This window comes from Fukomys damarensis, unplaced genomic scaffold, assembly GCF_012274545.1.
Source record: "Fukomys damarensis isolate Sample0158 unplaced genomic scaffold, DMR_v1.0_HiC HiC_scaffold_24, whole genome shotgun sequence".
Lineage (NCBI taxonomy): Eukaryota > Metazoa > Chordata > Mammalia > Rodentia > Bathyergidae > Fukomys > Fukomys damarensis.
The window spans coordinates 9,208,967-9,228,424 of NW_022900936.1; the positions used below are offsets into that span (position 1 = coordinate 9,208,967).

Sequence of the window (19,458 nt, forward strand, 5' to 3'; positions counted from 1 at the left end):
TGGTGAATGTGGTATCTTCTTTTTTAAATAAACAGTAAATGTAAATCCCACAAATGATAACTAAGGATACTTCTTCTCAACTGTTCAAATAGACCACAGTGCTAAAAATTTATAAACACAATTCTCACTGGCAATAAGTTAGACATAATGCCTCAAGACTAACGCTCTATCAAATTAGGTTATTAGGCCTAATTCATAAGCTGCCTAGATAAAAATGTCAATCCCATCTTTGTCCCTTTCATAAACACAAAGCACTATAATAATTACACTATGAAAAGTGATTAAAATTCTGCTTACTCAAAGTCAAGAGTCAATGGCTGGCATCAATAAAATTGCCAAAGGCAAAAAATATACTTAAGTTAGAATTTGTCACATTATACTTGACAGATCCTGAATTTAGTCATATCTTATTACCACCTACCCACATCCAAAAGCTTTTAAGTTTTTAAAGAAATACTTTGAAATTATTCACAAATAACCACCTAATATTTTAATGAGATCTCACATGACTAATAAACCTGTTATTTAAAAGTATACCTTTAAATGTATCTGTGCAAGGGATCGTCCCTTACTCAAAGTGTTGTTGGGAGATAGGAAATTCTGCCTTCAAAGGAGACCTCCTGGCCCCCCAACATCCAAGTCATATCCATGTCACTTGTTCAGCTTAAACAACCCTAGCTCAAAGGACGTTAGACCACCTCTCAGGTATTACTCTTCTCAATGGGAGTGACTGACCATGTGCTCCCTGAAGAAGGGAGAGAAAAAAATACCTAATGCCTTTTGATTTTATTTAGAGGATGGAGGTTTCATTTGTGTATTTATTCAAAGACAAAATGCTCAAAAGCAAAATAAATATTTCCTTTCTCCATCACTATAAAGCAGTAATAATATCAGTAACACTGTTTTTGCAATCCATGTTCTGCCCCCTGTGAAATGCTCACTGACATCCTTATGCAAGTCCTGACTTCCAACTTCCCTAGATTATGTCCCACCCACAGAGCCAATAGCTAAACCCTAACTCAAGGCTAAATTCAACATTTTCTGTCTCTACCTCTTCAGACCCTTCAAAAGCTACTGTTGACAGTTCACTCACTAGAGAGTGAATCAGTTTGTGGGTAGGATTTTTCTTTTTTCATCATTTACCTTTTTTGGGGAGTGGGGAGGTTTTCAGACTTTCCCAATTTAAACAAAATACACACAGAAACCAACACCTGCTAAAAAGTGGTATAAAGAAAAACAAAACCAAAGAGGTCAATTTAGTTTGCAGAAAGATATAAAATACTATGAATACAACACAGGTAAATGTCATATTCTTGTCATGAATAAAGATTATGAAACCCTTAAATTTCAGCCTTTGAGGGGTTGGAAGTAAAAGCTTAGTGCGATTTTTTTTCTTTTTAAAAGAATAAATATTTCTTCAAAAAAAAAAAATACAATACTTTCCAGAGTTCCTTTATTCTTAGGAAAAATACACATGGAAAAACCTTTGCTTCAGCTAATGTGAAGTATTTTATTCTTTTGTCTTTTCTTTATGCCTTTTTTTCATGGCTCATAGTTCAGATAAAGGTCTTAAATGAGAAAATGGGACAAATAATCAAATAGCTATAATAATGAAAGCATGTGGGTTGGTTCCTTGGAGTGCATTTAAAAATTACTTCAACAGTAAAAGTAATACATATTTGTAGACTGTATAAAGATATGGTCCCCTAGTGATGATGGGTAGTCAAACTTCAAACATGAAGGTATTTTGAAACCACAGATTCCCCCCAAAAAAGGACTGTCTTTTTAGAAGTAATATTTTAAGTTTTACAGAAAATTAGTATGCAACTAACACTGTCATATATCTCAGTGAATTAAATCACAACTGAAGAATTGAGAGAACTATACATAAAAATCTATTGTGCTTGACCAACTAGATGGATCAAATTTAAATTTGCTATTAAAACTCCTTCAGGTGATATAAAACATGCTTACCAAAACAGAATTGGTTATAATGATCAAATCTCTCTTCTACCATCTAGGGCAGTGATGGTGAAACTTTTACAGCTGTCAATTAAAACAGCCAGCTTGATGCGGCATGAGTGCCATAGGTAAAGGGTAACCTCTACCAAGCACAGAATTATTCTGATAAATCTGTAAAATCCAGGTTGTATAGTCACTCTATCTAAAAATAAAAATTAACTATCATAAAAGTCCAACAGGGAAAAATGAACCGTAAACTCAATCAGGGCTCCAAATCACAAGTACAATGACATATGTGAACTAATAAAGAGTAGAATTTGGTGCCCCTAGAAGTAACCAAACGTCTTTAGCTTTGGGGTCAGTTTATAAATACACACTCCAGGGGCAAAGTGGGACCACTGTGCAAAGTAGACCTGGTGAGTGCTGCTGCATGTACACTGAATGAAGATCATTCACATAGTGAGTTAAGGTTATGTAACACATAGACTTCCAAAAGCATGAGCGCCTAAACCTACTACAAAGAAAACATGAGTATACCAGAGGCCTGCTTTCTCACTACCACCAGATTTCATGACTTTGTAAAGGTGACAGGTATAAACGACAACCAGGGACATGCAGATGGCATGGTACAGCAGAAAGCAGGCAACTTTGAAGAGCTAGGTTTCAAGCTCTGCCACTTCCTAACTGTAGGACCTCAGGCAAACAACTTATCAATATGAACTTCAACTGTCTCATCTATAAAACACAACCAGTGCTTAGCTCCGAATGCCATAGTAAGAAATAAGATACAGAAAGTGGACAGTATTGCCCAGAACAACAGGCCAATGGTTCAATAAATGTCTCCACAGCCTTAACAGATTAGTGATATTACCAGCCCTTTCAAAGTAAATGTCAACTATGTGCAAGGCATATTCAAATCTTCAAACTTACTTAAGTAAGAGAATAGATTAAAAAATAAATTATACATTAAATATGCTGTTCTCTCACAAATATTTTAATCAGGCCCCCATATACTCATCAGCTCATAGCGCCTACTTAACAACATTTCAAGTAAAATATAAAACATTTTTCATTTATGTCATTTCAAATCAAACTCCAGCAAAGGAAATGTCATGAATGGAACAGTAAATGGCACTTGGTACTGAGCTGTTCTCAATTCTGCTTACCTCAAAGATGTGACAATATGATAGGACTTATCAGTGACAGGTACAAGTAAAAGTGAGTTTTTTTAATAAAACTGACATCAACTCAAATCAATTTTAAAACACCAAATGGAGTTGAAGACATTTATAGGTAAATGTACAATATAGTACCCCTAAACATTTAAGGGACTTTAAGCCTCTAAAAAAACATTTCTATCACACCCATTAACTTTTGACTATTTAGAATTATTTCTTCTTTCTGCAACACTATGCACAGAACCCAGGACCTTCACACTACATCCCTAGCCTACTCACATTTCTCTTTTTGGAAATAGTCCCACTATGCCCCCTAAGTCTGCCGGGCTAGGGTTGAACATGCATTCCTCCTGCCTCTGCCAGAGTGCTGGGATTACAGGTGTGCACCAACATGCCCAGCTGGCTACTCAGGTTTTTTAAAGTAAATTATGTATAAAAATCCTGATTGGACTCAAAATACTGTTCCAACTGTATTCTGGGGACTTTTAGTTCCTCATGTAGCATACTGGGTAGAAAGGGAGGCACAACCTCTCACAACCACTTATGAAACAAAATAGCTCTACTTTGATCAGTATGGGTGTGAACAATATCCCATGCAAATAAATCATTTATTCAAATGATGACATCTTATTTGCCTAGAAAGTTCAAAAACCACCAGTTTTATAATTTCATCCACATCTACCTCTTCCCCCAAAAATCTTTATTTTAACCAATGTAAGAGGTGGCTGACAATGGATTTTGTTTTTTTGGTTTTAAGCCTCTGGGAAAGAACATTAAGCCTTTGGGAAGGAATTTTGGATTGTAGAGTAACAGTGTGAAACTACCACTAATTTTAACTTTTACGTGGATGAAACCAGATCATGTATACAGTGAAAACACAACAACCTCCCTTTTTTTTTGGTACCAGGGACCAAATTCGGGTCCTTGCACTTGCAAAGCAGGCAGTAGAACACAACCTCCTTTTTGAGAAAAATCAAAATACAAAATAACAGAACCATGCCAATGATACCATATCATATAATCTCAATGACTAAACATTTGTGTAACTAAATGGGGAGAATTCAAGAGGCTCAGCAGTATCTGCTCCTGAAAGACAATTTATCAAGGACCAATGGATTAAAAGAAACAAATGAGGGCCAGGAATTTGGCTCAGTGGTTCCACTATCTGCCTCACAAGCACAAGGTCTCGAGTTTGATCCCTAGTATCAAAAAAAAATAAAAAGAAACAAACAAACCTGATCTTATGAACTAAATCCTGACTGACTAGTTCTGGGTGGGTTATTCTAATCCTCACAACAAGCATGATGAGATAATAACAATTATTATGACCATTTTACAGATAAGAAAACTGAAACCAAACAGGTAGTATATAACATACCCCAGAATGTGCTATTTGTGTATAAAACAGGTCTTGCACTCACAGGTACATGTCTGCAAAATTTCTGCCCATAATCACAATACAATATTCTCTTCAAAGAAAAAGATTTCATTTATTGACAGGAAAAACAACACTGATAAAAGTTCAACATCATCCATGTTTAAAAATTTTCATTTACAGAGAAAATACCAAATGTGGACATACATCAAATGTTAACAGACTGCAAAGAGCACATATGATAAAATCTAGTTGAAGTATTTACAAATAATCATATGTGAATGAACAGACATAAGGAAAATACAAAATTAAAAATAAGTTCCAGACATTGGCTTCCTAGATTAAGTAAACACTCTGATTACAGATACCTTGACAAGTCAGCTAAAAAAAAAACAAAAAACCACAGCTTATCAAAGTTCTCACTAAGTCAAAGGCTTTGCCTTCATTTTCTCTATCAGTATTAATCCTTACACTAGACAATTAAAAAAAACTACATCTCTACACTTGACCTAATTATTATAAGCCTTATGAATTTATCCAGGCTAATCCTCACCTGCTAACTTCCAATCTTTATGACATGAGGTTGAAAGGAACAAGTTGTATGATCTACAAATGTGAGAATTATTAACATTATGAACAGTTCTTAGGCCGGGGATTTAGCTCAGCTGTTCTGCCACCTGATTTGAAAGCACAAGAACCTGAGTTTGATCCCCAGTACCAAAAAAAAAAAAAAAAAAAAAAAAAAAAAAAAAAAAAAAAAAAAAGAACTGTTCTCACTGAATGGGGTGTGGTGACTGCCTTGTTTTGGGGAGTACCATCTGACTTTGTCTCCTAGAACTTGATTTACTCTCTTCCTCATGTCAGAGAAAGACAACACCACTATTACTATTGCTCAGGCCAACATCATCAATCATCCTTGCCTGCTGGCTCACCATCTTTCTCACCCCACATGCACATAACCCATTAGCAAAGCCTGCTGAGTCTACCTTTAGAATACAGTCATAATCATTATCACTTACACATCCACTTCCATTCCCTCTCATCTCATCCAGGTAACTGCCCTGGTCTCTTAAGTTGTCTCCACACCTCTGCCCTTAACCCATTACCCAGCATGAACACCTCCTTCAACACAAAGCATCAAACAATCCTTTGCATCTGGCTTTTCTCTGAGCAAGAAACTGAAAATCTGTATACCCAGATTTCCACAAGATTTGCTCCCCTCTCCTCTTAGGTATTCCTCAAAAATAATCTCCCTGACCATCTCAATCCCTTCCTAACACCTTCGAAAACATTACACAATTTATTAGTGTTGATTCTGTCTCTTGGCTCCAAAATGTTAAAACTCCATGCAAAGAGAGTATGTTCTACAATATTCAGAGACATGGTTTCAGTGTCTAAACACCACCTCTTGCACACTGCAGATCCTCAAATGTTTGTTAAATACACTAATCAAATATTAATAAGTACATTTCATCAAAACTGCTAAATTTCTGCTATCATGCACAATCACTGACCATCAACAGTGTGTTTTAGGCAATGATGGTAAATTAAAAAGGACAAGAAGGAATAAAACATAAAGCATCTTCCCTACCCCAACCTCAAACGGCTTATTACAACTAAGAGTGTGTGGAATGACAAAGGTAAATGAGATTAGGGAAGAAAGCCCTTTGTCCGGATAAAAATCGCTGGGCCATGACACAGTGCATATCTATATATGGAACAACCATCTCTCTCACCTACTTACCACAAGAGGGGCCCACCTCCCTTCACTGTACAAGTTCTATTTTAAAATGTGCTCCATGTTTTATGCTGCTTTCCCTATGCATGTCTGTCTGGTGGCTGTTTCCTCAAAATGTCAGGTCAGGATGCGCAGGCAGCACTTCATTAGGTTCAAGAGAACAAGCAGAACAAGGCCAAGCTTCCTGCTGATGGCCATTCATGAAGAACTTCTCCCTTCTATTACATTTCACTTCAATGTTCCAACAAAACAGAGCTATTCAATGTATTACTTGAGGGCGGGAATGAGGACTGAACCCAGGGCCGCATGAATGTTAGGCAACTGCTCTATCACTGAGTTACACCCCCAGGCTCAAAAAGTTAAATTAACATTTACCAAACTCCATGTGCCAAGCACTACTTTTTACTACATGTACAAGCTCCACTAATTCTCCCCAAAAAACTCAAAAACACATATATCCAATTTACAGATGAGAAAACTGAGTACACTTTAGTGGATCACTGAAGAAATATCCTGTTAAAATGAAGAATATCTCTTTTATATAAACATTTTTCAGAAAGGTATGCATACATACACACACCAGAAATAAACACGTCAGAAAAAAATCTAATTTGATATAAAAGAAATGATGCCGTAGAAATCAGTTGCAGAAAATGAAAAAAGGGAAATAAAATGTTTATACATGGGGAAGCGAGGAGGGGGTAAAGGGAGGGCAGGGACAAGGAGAAAAAATGAGAAACAAGACCGGTCATGTAAAGGTGCAAGACCCCAATAATGAATATAACTGTACTGTATACCTAAAATGTACCAATAAACTCAATGAGGGAAAAAAAAAGAAATCAGTTGCAACACCTAACACAATGCACATAAAGCAATGATTATAATGGATGTTAACACTATGAAAATCACTTGTGCCTCTTGATGTGATGCTATCCCCAGAAGTACTTAATACTCTTGCAAAACAAAACCCAAACCTAACAAAATTTCTACCTATCAGCTTAGAGAAAATACCTGGAATAGGACACCTTATAAAATATCAGGAAGAGATCAAATAAATCCAGATGGGGGAAGCTACTACAAAATAAGAAATGTGGGGCTTGAGTAAACACAACCTATGGATCTTATTTGGATTTTGACTCAACCACAACTGTACACAAACAATTCAGGAAATCTGAATATGGATACAACATGTTAAGAAATTGTGGTCAGGTGTCATAAAGGTGCTGTGTGTGGTTGTCTTTGGAAGACCTTATCACTTACATATATACCAACATTTTTAAGTAAAAAGATAGTACTTGTTTGCTTTAAAGTACTCCCAGCAATAATCAATTCAGAATCATCAACAGATGCTAAATCCAGAGGATGATTGTTGGGAAAAGAAAACATTCAATTTCAAGTATGTTACTCTATACCTCACTCATTACAAAGGTACATTTACAGTGGGGCTGGATCTGGTGGACACTATTCAAATCAAATGACTGCCCAACATTCCCAACAGTAGAAAAACCAATATCCCCATGAATGTTTCTGCCAACAATGTTTAACCTATCTTTAATCATGAGAAAGCAAGTGCTGCATAGGCAAATCCTAAGTGAGGAATTCTGAAGAAATGGGACCTCTTCAAAGTGCCATTCTCTAAAAATGGTAAAGGCTTTAGAACTGTTGAAGTGTAAACAACTAAATGCATGGTCCTTTGAACACTGGATTTAAAAAAAAAAAAAAAAAAATGAATAAGAGTCTAAGTTTCAAAATGAATGGATTATTTTGTGACACTATTTTATCAATGTCAATTTTGACTGAAGGTTAAGTTGTGCTTGGGAAAAACTCTTTTATTTCTAAGAAAGACATATCAAGATTGATCTAGGAAAAAAGTACACAAGCATTAAATGAGCTGTTCATGTAACACTTAGAAATGTTAAATAAGGTTAAGAAAATCTAAAGTGCACTCCAACCAAAAAGGGGGGGGGGATGCAATAAAATTGGTAAAATGATGATTATTTCTACTGACTGGATACATTATGGGTATTTATTAAAGCTACTTACTTTTATGTATCCCTGAGTCTTAATTCTCATTTGTATAAAACAGGGGGAAACGCACATCAAGGCAACATCAAGATAAGGCTACTACATAAAAAGTCTCACGGAAAAAAAAATTAACCATTAAACAATTATACTCTGCCAACTCTTTTGAGTAAAGCTTTCAGAGGACCTAAAAAAAAAAACCCTCTGGACTGAGTACATCTTCACACAATCACTCCAACACCCCAAGGCCTCAAGTTCCCACTCTTCTGCCCCAGTGATCACTCAATTTTCTGCCCTTCCTGAGCACCATAACCAAAATTGAACTGCCACATTTTGACCCTTTATCCCTCTTTGGTTTTCTTTATAGCATTTGCTAGTTTGTCTCCGTTACCAGAATGTATATACCATGAACACTGAATTTCCCCAAATACATGGTAGTGCTGGTGTCTAGTAGGTACTCAGAATAGATGTAAATTATTTCCTTCAGTTTAAAGAGACTTTACTGTTCTATAACTATAGGCTAAGTTCTTTTTTACAAATGAAGTCATAAAGGTATAACTAGCTCAAGATTGTCTTAGAAGGCCAGCTTAGTCATTTACACACCTTTTTACCTCAATTTGTTCATTCAATGTCATACTAACATTAAAAGGTTGAGATTTAAAAAGGGGAAAATATTTTATGCACATACTTACACACATATGTGTAAGTTCCCGCTCAATCACTGAGGTTAGGTATTACTACCACTATCTATTTTCCTTCCAAAGCTAACAATTCTACAGTTCATTAGTGGCAAAATATCCAACTAGGTCAACTTTGTGGTTCACCTTCATGTTTTTTTTCTGTTTACATCCTACTTGGTTCCAATTTGACGTTCCTGGAAAAATTCCTAGAACAGATACTAATTTTTCCTCATTTTCAACTCAAATGAGGCAGAGTATATAAACATATGCATCTTCTTGGTAAACCAGATTCTAACTATCCCAGGAAGTCATGAAGTTGGCTATTTCCTCAGAAAGATAATTTGTGGTTGGAAAATTTAAAACCCTCATTTTCCTCAAAGTTTGGAGAATAGTTAAGAATAGTTTGGAAAAAATCGAGAGAGGTGCAAGGACAAGTGAGGTAACTCATCAAGAGAATGTGGAAGGACTGGTAAAAAATAGGCCCTCAAATGAACCTTAGAAAGTGAACATACACCAGGAGCATCGTGTTGTAGATTATGAATGCAGCTAAATTTTCCTCTTGTATTTCAGACAGGACATTCTCAAAATTACACGTAGTGTCCAAAATGACACCATCCTAATCAGATAAAATATACAACCAAGAAAATGACACTGGGAAAAAATTTATTTTTTCACTTTCTCTTATACATAGACCTGAACGTGGAAAAACTTAGTCGACACATGAGAATGGCATTTCTATGATGGCAAAGGTTCAATGGCAGACTTCGCCTGAAGGAAAACTGGTGTCTCAGGTGTCAATATTATACACAAGGAGTGATTAAGTTATATGGTCATTGTTAAAATTTTTTAAATTTAGTATAGTAAAATACAAATAGCCATTGACTAGCCTCAAAATACACCCCTGATTAGCCTCAAAATATACCCCCCACACACACTTTAAATACATCCCACCACTCTTGCCACTTTCTGAAGCAATCCTGGAAGTCCTCTTTCTTATCTTTAAGGTGTGATCAAAATGAATGCTGCTGCCAAGTGCCATCTAAGGGAAAGGCAGCCTCATAAAAACAACAGGGATCTCATCCACCTTATTCACCAGATCTGGCTGTTCCCCAAAGTCAAAATGACCAAGCCAGACAAAATATTTTTAAACAGTGCAGCCACAACAACGCAACTAAAAATGCTCACAGAAGAGGACTTCCAGAACGGCTTCAGAAAGCAGCAAGAACAATGGGGTAAGTGTCTGAATCCAGGGAGTATATTCTGAGGATTAATGTCACTATGTCATTCTTGATATAATGATTTTTTTAATTTAAAAACTGTGTTTTGGGATCATACTTCATACTTCACCTAAATGCTTTCTCTTCATTGCTGACAATCTAGGACTAGGGTATTCACTTAAAAATGTCAGGCAAGCCAGGGATTTAGCTCAATGGTTCTGCTGCCTGCCTTGCAAGCAAGCACAAGGTCCTGAGTTCAATCCCTGGTACCAAAAAAAAAAAAGGTCAAGCAATTCAAAAAGTAAAAAATAAGTACACCTAACAAAGAGCCTACCCTTGAATGTAGCTTTTTATTCACCAATCTAAGTTGGATGACAACCAGTACCAGATAGATGGTTTATACTCATAATCCCCACAATGGGCAACTAAACACAAACTAAAAACACGATAGATGACATTAGTTGATTCTGCACTTTTCTAACAGAGAACGAGGACTGCATGATTTGAACAGCCTCTAGTGCAGCACTGCATTTTTCTTCACCTCTGTAGATCTCCAACTAGACTACATCCATCCACAGCAATCTGGCTGTAGCAGCTGCATTGGGGTTTCTTCCCTTGACAAAAATCAAAGCATTTCTAGCCAGGGAGATGTCAAGGAGAATATTTTAAAAACTCAAGTCTTATCCAAAAAAACAAGAACTCCTGATTCCACTGCAAAAGTGGCTAAGTGCCAGTTTAGTTTATGTTTTCATTTGTAATTTCATCTTTAAGCTCTTATTTATACCAGTGTCTGCTGAGGCATTCCCAAATTGGATAGGATTCTCTTAACTAGGGTACTGTAATCATAATAAAAACAGTTGCAGTACAGAAAGGAACAAGTCAACTGAAGAACTGTGGACCAAAAGATATGTTATGAGAACCTGAATCTGGGGTTTTAAATTTATAATTTGTTGCTATATTTCTGGAGGTCAGCAGAGTTGGGAGAGAAAAAAAAAAGAAAAACTGATAAACTTGGTTTGTATTCTACAGAAACACGAAGCCCAATAATAAAAAAAAAAAATTATCACAATCCCCTTATTCTAGAAAGCTGAATTTCTTTCAAATACTTAATTTCCAGGGATTGTGGATAATATGCTACTATCTCTGTCTCTATGCAGTATTTCCACCCTCTAAATTCTTAATAGGCACAAATCAAACTGTATTAATACATGCTTAAAATAAGCGATTTAGGCATTTGAAGATTATGAATATCAAGTCCTGATAGCAATTGTCCCATACCTCAGTCATGTGCAATTTTGAAGTCTGTATGTATACTGTAGCCTAAATGGACAGACATAACACAACAATCCCAAACTAGAAATTGGTATTACTTTCAAGAATTGCGAGGGGCCGGGGATTTAGCTCAGCAGTTCGGTGGCCTGCCTTGCAAGCGCCAAGGACCCGAGTTCAATCCCCAGTACCAAAAAAAAAAAAAAATTGCAGCCCGGAGTGACAGTGCAAACCTGTATTCCCAGCACTCTAGAGTCAACACAGGAGGTTCACAAGTTCAACACAGCCTGGGCAACTGAGTGACTTAGCAAGATACTGCTTCAAATAAAATAAAATAAGCTCAGTGTAAAGGTCCCGGATTCTAACCCCAACTCAAAAACAAAGAAAAAGAGAATGCTGGCCATTTACTGGTTCCTATTAGTCCTATGGAAAACCAACAACTGATTAAAGGGTGGGTTTTATCAGTGTAAATACAGAAAGGCTTGAAGTCCATATAGAGCCAATTATCTAAATCAGAAATATTACAAAATGAGAGCCGTATCTAACTTATATTCATTTCATTTGGCCCAAGGTAAATACTTTTGGACTAGTTGTCAACATGTTAATAATCATTTCCTATAAAATCTGGATATCTAGTGGAGAGCAAGTGTGTGAAACCAGGCCCATACATAGCAGTAACAGACTACAGTGGAGTGGTGAATACCAACATCACTAACTCAAATATTGAGCAAAAACTGTATTGCAGGTTTGATTCAATCTTCTGGAGTCTTGTTGGTAAATAATGGGAGACTAAGCAATGAAGCTCAGTAATTGCCTGATATCACAAAGCCATTCTAATGACCTATCAAATACTTACTATCTCCAAGGTCATGTTACCACTTTATCTTCAAAAGCCCTCAATAAGGATTATACCGACTTAACAGATGAGAAACTGAGGAACCAAAATGGTTAAGGTGCTAAGAGATAGGTGCTAGGACCCAAAAACAGGTTCATCTCCCTCTAACGCTCTTTCTGGTCTCCCAATGACAACTGTTTGTTTGTTCCAACGTAACACAACCAGTATCTTCACTTGTGATCCCATGTTGTTCTATTCATTTAGGGGAAGAAAAAAATCAGAGCACATACTGAAGCAAAAGTCTTCATAGAGAAAACAATCATGTTCAATCAAAAAAACAGACATACGTACCTTCAACATTTTACTCAAGTTTAACACACAAATGTACATTCATTTGCCAACCTTAACATGGGGCCCAGAGGCCTTGGAGAATGGTATTGATGATTTGGAGTTTCCTGCTGACTGAAGCTCCTTCTGCTTGATCTAAGTCATCTACAAAAGCACCATCCAATTTCCAGTTCAAGGTTTGTTAAAAGTGTAAAGCTTTCAATGATCCTTGTATATCAGTCTACACAAAGAACCCTGTACTGTTATACTTTCTTATAAATTTTTAGCCACATCTAATCCTACAGCCATTATTTTAACAACTCACCTTTTATCAATTCTTTCCAAAGAATATAACTTGGTTTTCAGAGAAAACAAATTTTGTTTGCACTCATTTCATCAGGTCACATGATATCCAAGTTATAAAAACAAAATTATCTACCACAGAATAGTCTTGGAAATCACTTCTGGGAAGCATACAACTCACCTAGTCCATGGAAAGGGCACTGATTTTAAAGCAACGTACCAACACAAGAGGTCAACATACTATATCATAACAGAACTGTTACAGGGTTCAGAGTAGTAACCCTTAAGAGAGCTAAGTGAGCACCTACCACATACACAAAGTACAGCAGAAGATAGAAATAAAAAGATTTAACCCTCAAGAATTGTAATCTAGCAAAGAAGATAGCCACAAATTAACTGTTAATACAAAGTAGAAAATACGTGAGACAGAAAAACACTATGTAGCCAAAGTAAAGATCAGACTTTATACTCCAAATGATGCAGTGTCCTATTTTAGGTATTAGGCTAAAATGAAACTGAGGCAGATTTTCGTGATGATGATGAGGTAATGTGGAAAGGGAGTACACTCAGAGAAGCACTGTGACGCAAGAAACCAAAGAAAGAAAAGGCAAATGATATATCCAGGTGCTGAGGCAGCTTTGTTTATTCAGTTGTAATGAAGTAAAGAAAGTGAATGAGCCAGATTTTGAAAACAGGTTGAGGCTGATGGCACACAACCATATTTCCAACTAGTCCTGTAATTCCCACTACTCAGGAGGCTGAAGCAGGAGGATTGTCAAGTTCAATGCCATCTTGTCTCAAATTTTTTAGAAAGATGGGGGGGGGTCCTACATCAATGCAAGAGCACTTACCTAGCATGTGCAAGGCTTCGGATTTAATCCCCAGAAGCAAAAAAAAAAAAAGCTAGATTCATACCAGAGACCTCATTCTGAATGTAAGAAAAGTGTGAAGTAATTTGGCAATGGTGTTGACACACTCGGAGAAATCAGAAAGCCTTCATTATACAACACTATTTATTTCCTTGTCAAAAATGTTATCTGTTTAATTCTTTTAAAGTATCTCAAGAACAAATGTATTTGTACTCCAAGTGCATTATGGGTATTTATTGCCCTCCGTTCAGTGGTACATTAGAAGAGACCAGCCTAGAAACTCCAAGTGTCTGAGACAGCTGAACAGCTCAACTAAAGCAGAGAAGAGTCTACAGGGGATTGAGACTACAGGAATAAAAAGAAGTGGACTTATCAAATGACACGAGATGACAGAAGAGAAGCATTGAACAGAAATAAAGGAAGCACTAACAGAGGGAAGTTTTGTGATAGACAACTCATTAAGTTCTGAACCATCTAGCAGGCTACCGCTAGCACAGAAGACAGAGGGAAAAGCTAGAGTTGTCAGCTTGTTAGGAAAATAGCAAATCACCCATGAGTGAGAGAGAAGGATCAAAGAAGAAGTTAGAAAATAGCACCATAAAAATCCAAGTGAAATACTTAACACTCTCAATCAAGGGCTGGCAAATTTCTCCTGTAAAAGGCCAGATAATAAACATAAATGAACAGGGATGTGTCCCAATACAACTTCATTCAAGGACTACAAAATTTGAATTTTATATAATTTTCACAAGGCCATAAAATATAGTTCTGACTTCAACTATTTAACTGTAAAATCTTTTCTTAGCTTACAGGCCACAGAAATAGAGAGGTCAGGTCAGATCTGGCAGGTGAGCCAGTTTGCCAATCCGAGTAACAATCAGGGTAAGACTGGATTAACTGGCCCTTTCCAAACTCCTTAGCAGAGTTTTTCCTTTAGATAAATTGACTTACTGTATTTTCATTTGACTAACTCCTGAAGTCTGATTCCTAAGAGTAACTACATGTGTTGATAATTCCTGTTGGTTTAAGAACATAGCTTCTTAAAAGTACTAAAAGGAGGTACTTGTTACCTCAGATAAAACCATGAGAATATCACAAATGAATTCTAACACAAAGCCAGGAAATAAGTGAAAAATCTGATAAATTGCAATAAATTATTGTAGATATGAGTAATCACAGCACAATGTATCATTCCTTCTCTATCCTTCCTTCCCTCTTCACGTGAAATCAAACTTCTGTACTCTAATTTTCTTTTAATGAGTTATACATGTACTACAAACATAGCAATGGCACTAGGTTGGTTTTTTTTTTTTTTTTTTTTTTTTTTTTTTTTGGTACCAGGGATCGAACTTGGACTGTGCACGTGGGAGGCAGGCAGCGGCACAACATTGAGCTAAATCCCCAGCCCAGCACTAGGTTTTTTAATTGCTTAAAAATTTAGCTCATTGCTTTTGAACATTTGAAGATGATTTTATGATCAAAGAAGATTCAATAAACTGTATATAAATACAGGACATAATCTAAGGTTTTAAAAACCTATCATAAATATTGAATGTGCAAGTCATGAATAGTTAAAAAAAAAAATATTAAGGCAGAATGTCAAAGTCTGACAAGCAGTCTCCATACATACAAACCATTACTTGGTGAGGAAGGACTCCTTACCCCCAAGCCACTCCTTGCACCTTAGCTGTAGCTCAGGGGCAGGAACAGGACTCCTTCTTCAATCACTTGCCGCGGCAATAAGCTGTAACCCAAGAAAACTTTAATACCAAATGAAAGTATAACATTGTCCACAAAAGCTCCCACCTTTCATTACTGGATAACTATTTTACATTATCTTATTTCACACAGACAACACTACAAAAGATAGGAACTAAGGTGTTCAGGGAGGGCCCGTGACAGGAAAAAAAAAAGACTGACATGGTCATCTGACACTAGAAGATGTTTCCATTTGAACTCAAGTTTCCCATCAACTAACAGCAGAAATTTTACTATTTCCTAGTTATCAAATTTTGTCAAGCAAGCCAAGCTTCAATGTGTAGGCTGGCTGGCCACATACATTAAGTTCATTGTACCCTATACTTCCAAAGGTATCTAAAAGCAAACATTCCGTAGGTAGTACTTGCAGAATATCCTAAACTGGATTTGATTCTAAAATAAACAAACTACAGCTAGGTTTTCTAATCAAAAACGCTTCAGTGAACAGAAAGAGAAAGACTTCACTGCCCAATTAGAAACTCTACTGCTTTCTACCTTTACAAAACTGAATTATCACTGTATTTTTCTGAATCAAAATAAAACCAAATCCTAAGTTAAACTACAAACATAAAACTCTTTACTTATGAAGGACTTCAATTAAACTATAACCTGATTTGCAATGAAATTAAAAATAAGTACTGAACATAGTAACTTTATCATTCAACAACTTAAAATTTCCACAGTATTTTTCTATTATAAAAACATATACAAGAGGATATGTTTACTACACCTATTTAGCAATTGAGCTAGTTATTTAACCGTTCTTTTAAATTCCTGAGTGATTTCAGAAAAAATATTTTCTCAGAGCTTTTACAAACCTATAACTGTGATAATCTTCTAAACAAATAGAATAAGGGATGATAATTAAAGTGATCCTAAACTAAGTGATCAAATATTTAAGTACTACATTTTCTCCTCAAAATTCTTTCTATACTCATTCTAGGTGTAAAATATTTTTACTAAGTTTTCTACAGTTTTTCTAGGTTCCCCCAGTGTGTAGTTACTGCTCATATACTAGCAATCAGTTTTTGCCTAAGTGAAATTAAACACCAATCTTTAATAAAACCTAATTACAAAGTAAAATCAAAGATCAGCTGTTTTCCCAGATTCACAGGAAGCAAATCCAAAACCAGTGTCAGAGCTCACCCACCTTCTCTCCTGTCCACCTCAAAGTTCCCAATGTAGGCGTCAAGGTGGAGGAGAGCACTCACCATCTCACAGGCAATCCTTTTCTTTTTCAGTTGTTAGAAAAGGTCTTCCTCCTATTGAGATGAGACTGGTAATATGAAGTCTTGGTCTTTGCAGTTATGTCTTTCCACATTACCGTCTTTGAATACTTTGTTTTCCAGTAGTGAACAAACTCTTCTGATGTTATTTGATATAGGGGTAATAAGACTTCAAAAATCTTTATTCTGGAGACTTCTATAAATAAGGTCTAACCAACCATTTTTTCAAATGACTTGTCATCACCTTCAAAGCCCTGGTTTCACAATATTCATTACTTCACTGTCATTTTTGGAATATACACTTTTACCTACTATTCATGTTAAAGAATTGGGAGAATATAGAAATTACAACTTTTTTATACATTCATATGAAAACTCAATCTAAATGATACCTGCAAATAAAGTTCTTTTTGGGTAGACTGGTATCTACATTCACGAATGCACAAATCAGCAAGTTGAACAAAAGCAGAGATTCATAACCAGTTCTCTACTGCAAAACGTGAAAAAGATGACATTGAACTTCTGAGTGACTAAAATTTACACCATCAGGAAGTATTTATTCCATATACTGCACGTTGAAATGCTTCCATGTTAACTCCCACAAGTGACTTTGCTACAATAGAGACGTTGTAAGTTTCAACATGTAACTTTCTCTTAATGTAAAAACTCAGCAAGCTCAATATGAAAAAACACAGGTAGAGATCAGTCAAAATAAAAATAATAAAAGTGCACAGGCAAAGTAAACATACCCCCCCCCGTAGGAATGCTCCTCTTCCGACAAGCAAGAAACAAGAATATAGCTCTTGGGTGCCTAAGAAAGTACTGGGAAAAGTAGTCTCTAATCTCCTCTATCTGCTATAAAAATTACCTAATGTATTTCCTCAATTCCAAGACATATACATGACTAAAGGAAGGGAAGGGTGAACACTATCAAAGGGCCACACTGTTAAGTAAACCTCCCACAATCTAAAAAACAAAAGATATGCAACTTAGAATTGAGGGTTACACTAGCTTTCCTACAGCAGTAGCACCAACTGACTCAGGTGGGAAATAAGGTTTTCTCAGATCCTACTACAGGTGATCAAGTTCAGTGATAGCATGAGCTAAACAAACCTAGTGTTAACTTTCATTCATTTTCCCCCAAGTAATTCATTCTGGTTAGAGCATAATTTCCCTAAATAGAAAGTAACCAGAATTGTTGATAATCTAAATTTTTGTGTTTGTTACATATCTACAACCAGCTCAGAGATAAGTTCTTGAACAAAAAACATGAGGAGTGTATTTAGGTCAAGGACCCCAATACAATCTCAACAGTTTTATCTACTGTCATGGATGTCTCCTCCTCCCTTCTGGGGAGTTCTTGATTAATCTTCTGTAAGTTTTTTTGTTTTTTTGGTACCCTGTCCTCAGGCAATAATTTTAGGGAACGTACTTACTTTAACCAAAGAAAACCTGGCTTGTCTGAACTAGAGTGAAAATTGTATGCGCCACTGAAGATTATGAATTCTGGGTGTTACAGAACACAAAAAGCAATACCAGAAGCATAGTGAAAGAAATACATTTAATCAATATACTTGCAGCCATGTCAACCAGAGTGCAGAGTCTTCATTTCAAAGGTTTATGGAATGAACAAATATGCCTACACACTGCCTCTTCAGTGATCACCTGCTCCCTCCCTAAGAAAAGGAAGGTAAACAACAGGAATTTCAGCAATTTCTGACATTTCCCAGGTTCTATAACATTACCTAAAAAGCATTTAAAGGGAGGGCTCCAACAATCTCCACGTAATTAAAAATGCTTCCACTCTGACTTGCTTTCCTCCCTCATTGCTCCTACCCTTTTTAAACAGTATATGCCTGGAAAGAGGGAGGAAAGCCAAGCAAGAGCCATCAAGAGGCTAAATACAATCTTCTCCCAAAAGCGGGGAAAACAAGCTTAAGGCCACAAAGGCATGCTTGACCAGCCTTCTCTGGACCTGATCAAACAACCTTGGTGTCTTTTCCCAGCTGACCCTGTGCAAAGCATACTTTCTAACAATCTCCTCTTGCTCCATGACTGCTGGTTTTCAGTAAGAGTTTAGAACCAGGGTCCCAGGTTAAATTCAAACAAACTTACTCTTCAAAGATAACCTAAAGCCTAACGCAAACATAAAATGTGTAACATCCCTAGAGCTCTGTTGAAAGAAAACTGTTTCCAAAGTTCACACAAGGGGCGACGATTATCTTTTTATTGTACCCACTGGAGGTTGGAGGGGGAAGAGCACACACCACACTACTTTACCGAATTCTCGGAAGAATGGGGATTTCGGCGACGACTTGAGGAGTGCCTGACCCAGAACAGAGGATGAAGAGCTGCCTCCAGCCGCCGACCCCTGTCCAATGCTGTGCCATCACCTGAAGTGAACGGGCTGCTGGTTCGCTTACCATCCCTTCAAACCTGAAAGCCCCTACCTCAAGATCAATCAAAAGCTGGGGGAGAAAAGTCTTCGCAAGGCGCAAGCAAGGCCACAACTTGGATGAATGAAACCGGGCTAAAGGCACCGGGAGCAGGATTTTCGCTGAAGTCAGAAAAAAAGAAGTCAAAGATTTTTTTTTTAACGTGAGAGCGGTTACAGGTGAGTGGGACGGGCAACTGCACAAACGCTTTAGGCGAAGGTTTTACTGAGCGCGGAGGTGTCGGGGCGGCCGGCTGGCGGGCGA

General features: G+C 36.8%; 1 protein-coding gene across 1 annotated transcript in view; it reads right to left on the minus strand.

Moving 5' to 3' along the window:
- The window catches only part of Slc5a3 (solute carrier family 5 member 3), a 32,107-nt gene extending 12,655 nt beyond the window's left edge, over positions 1 to 19,452 (minus strand). The window contains exons 1-3 of the mRNA XM_010608690.3: positions 19,040 to 19,452; positions 16,745 to 18,435; positions 15,438 to 15,519 (exon numbers count right to left, since the gene is read on the minus strand). The gene's annotated coding sequence lies outside the window, so the exon portion shown is untranslated. The remainder of the gene's footprint in view (positions 1 to 15,437; positions 15,520 to 16,744; positions 18,436 to 19,039) is intronic.
- Between the last annotated feature and the right edge of the window lie 6 nt (positions 19,453 to 19,458).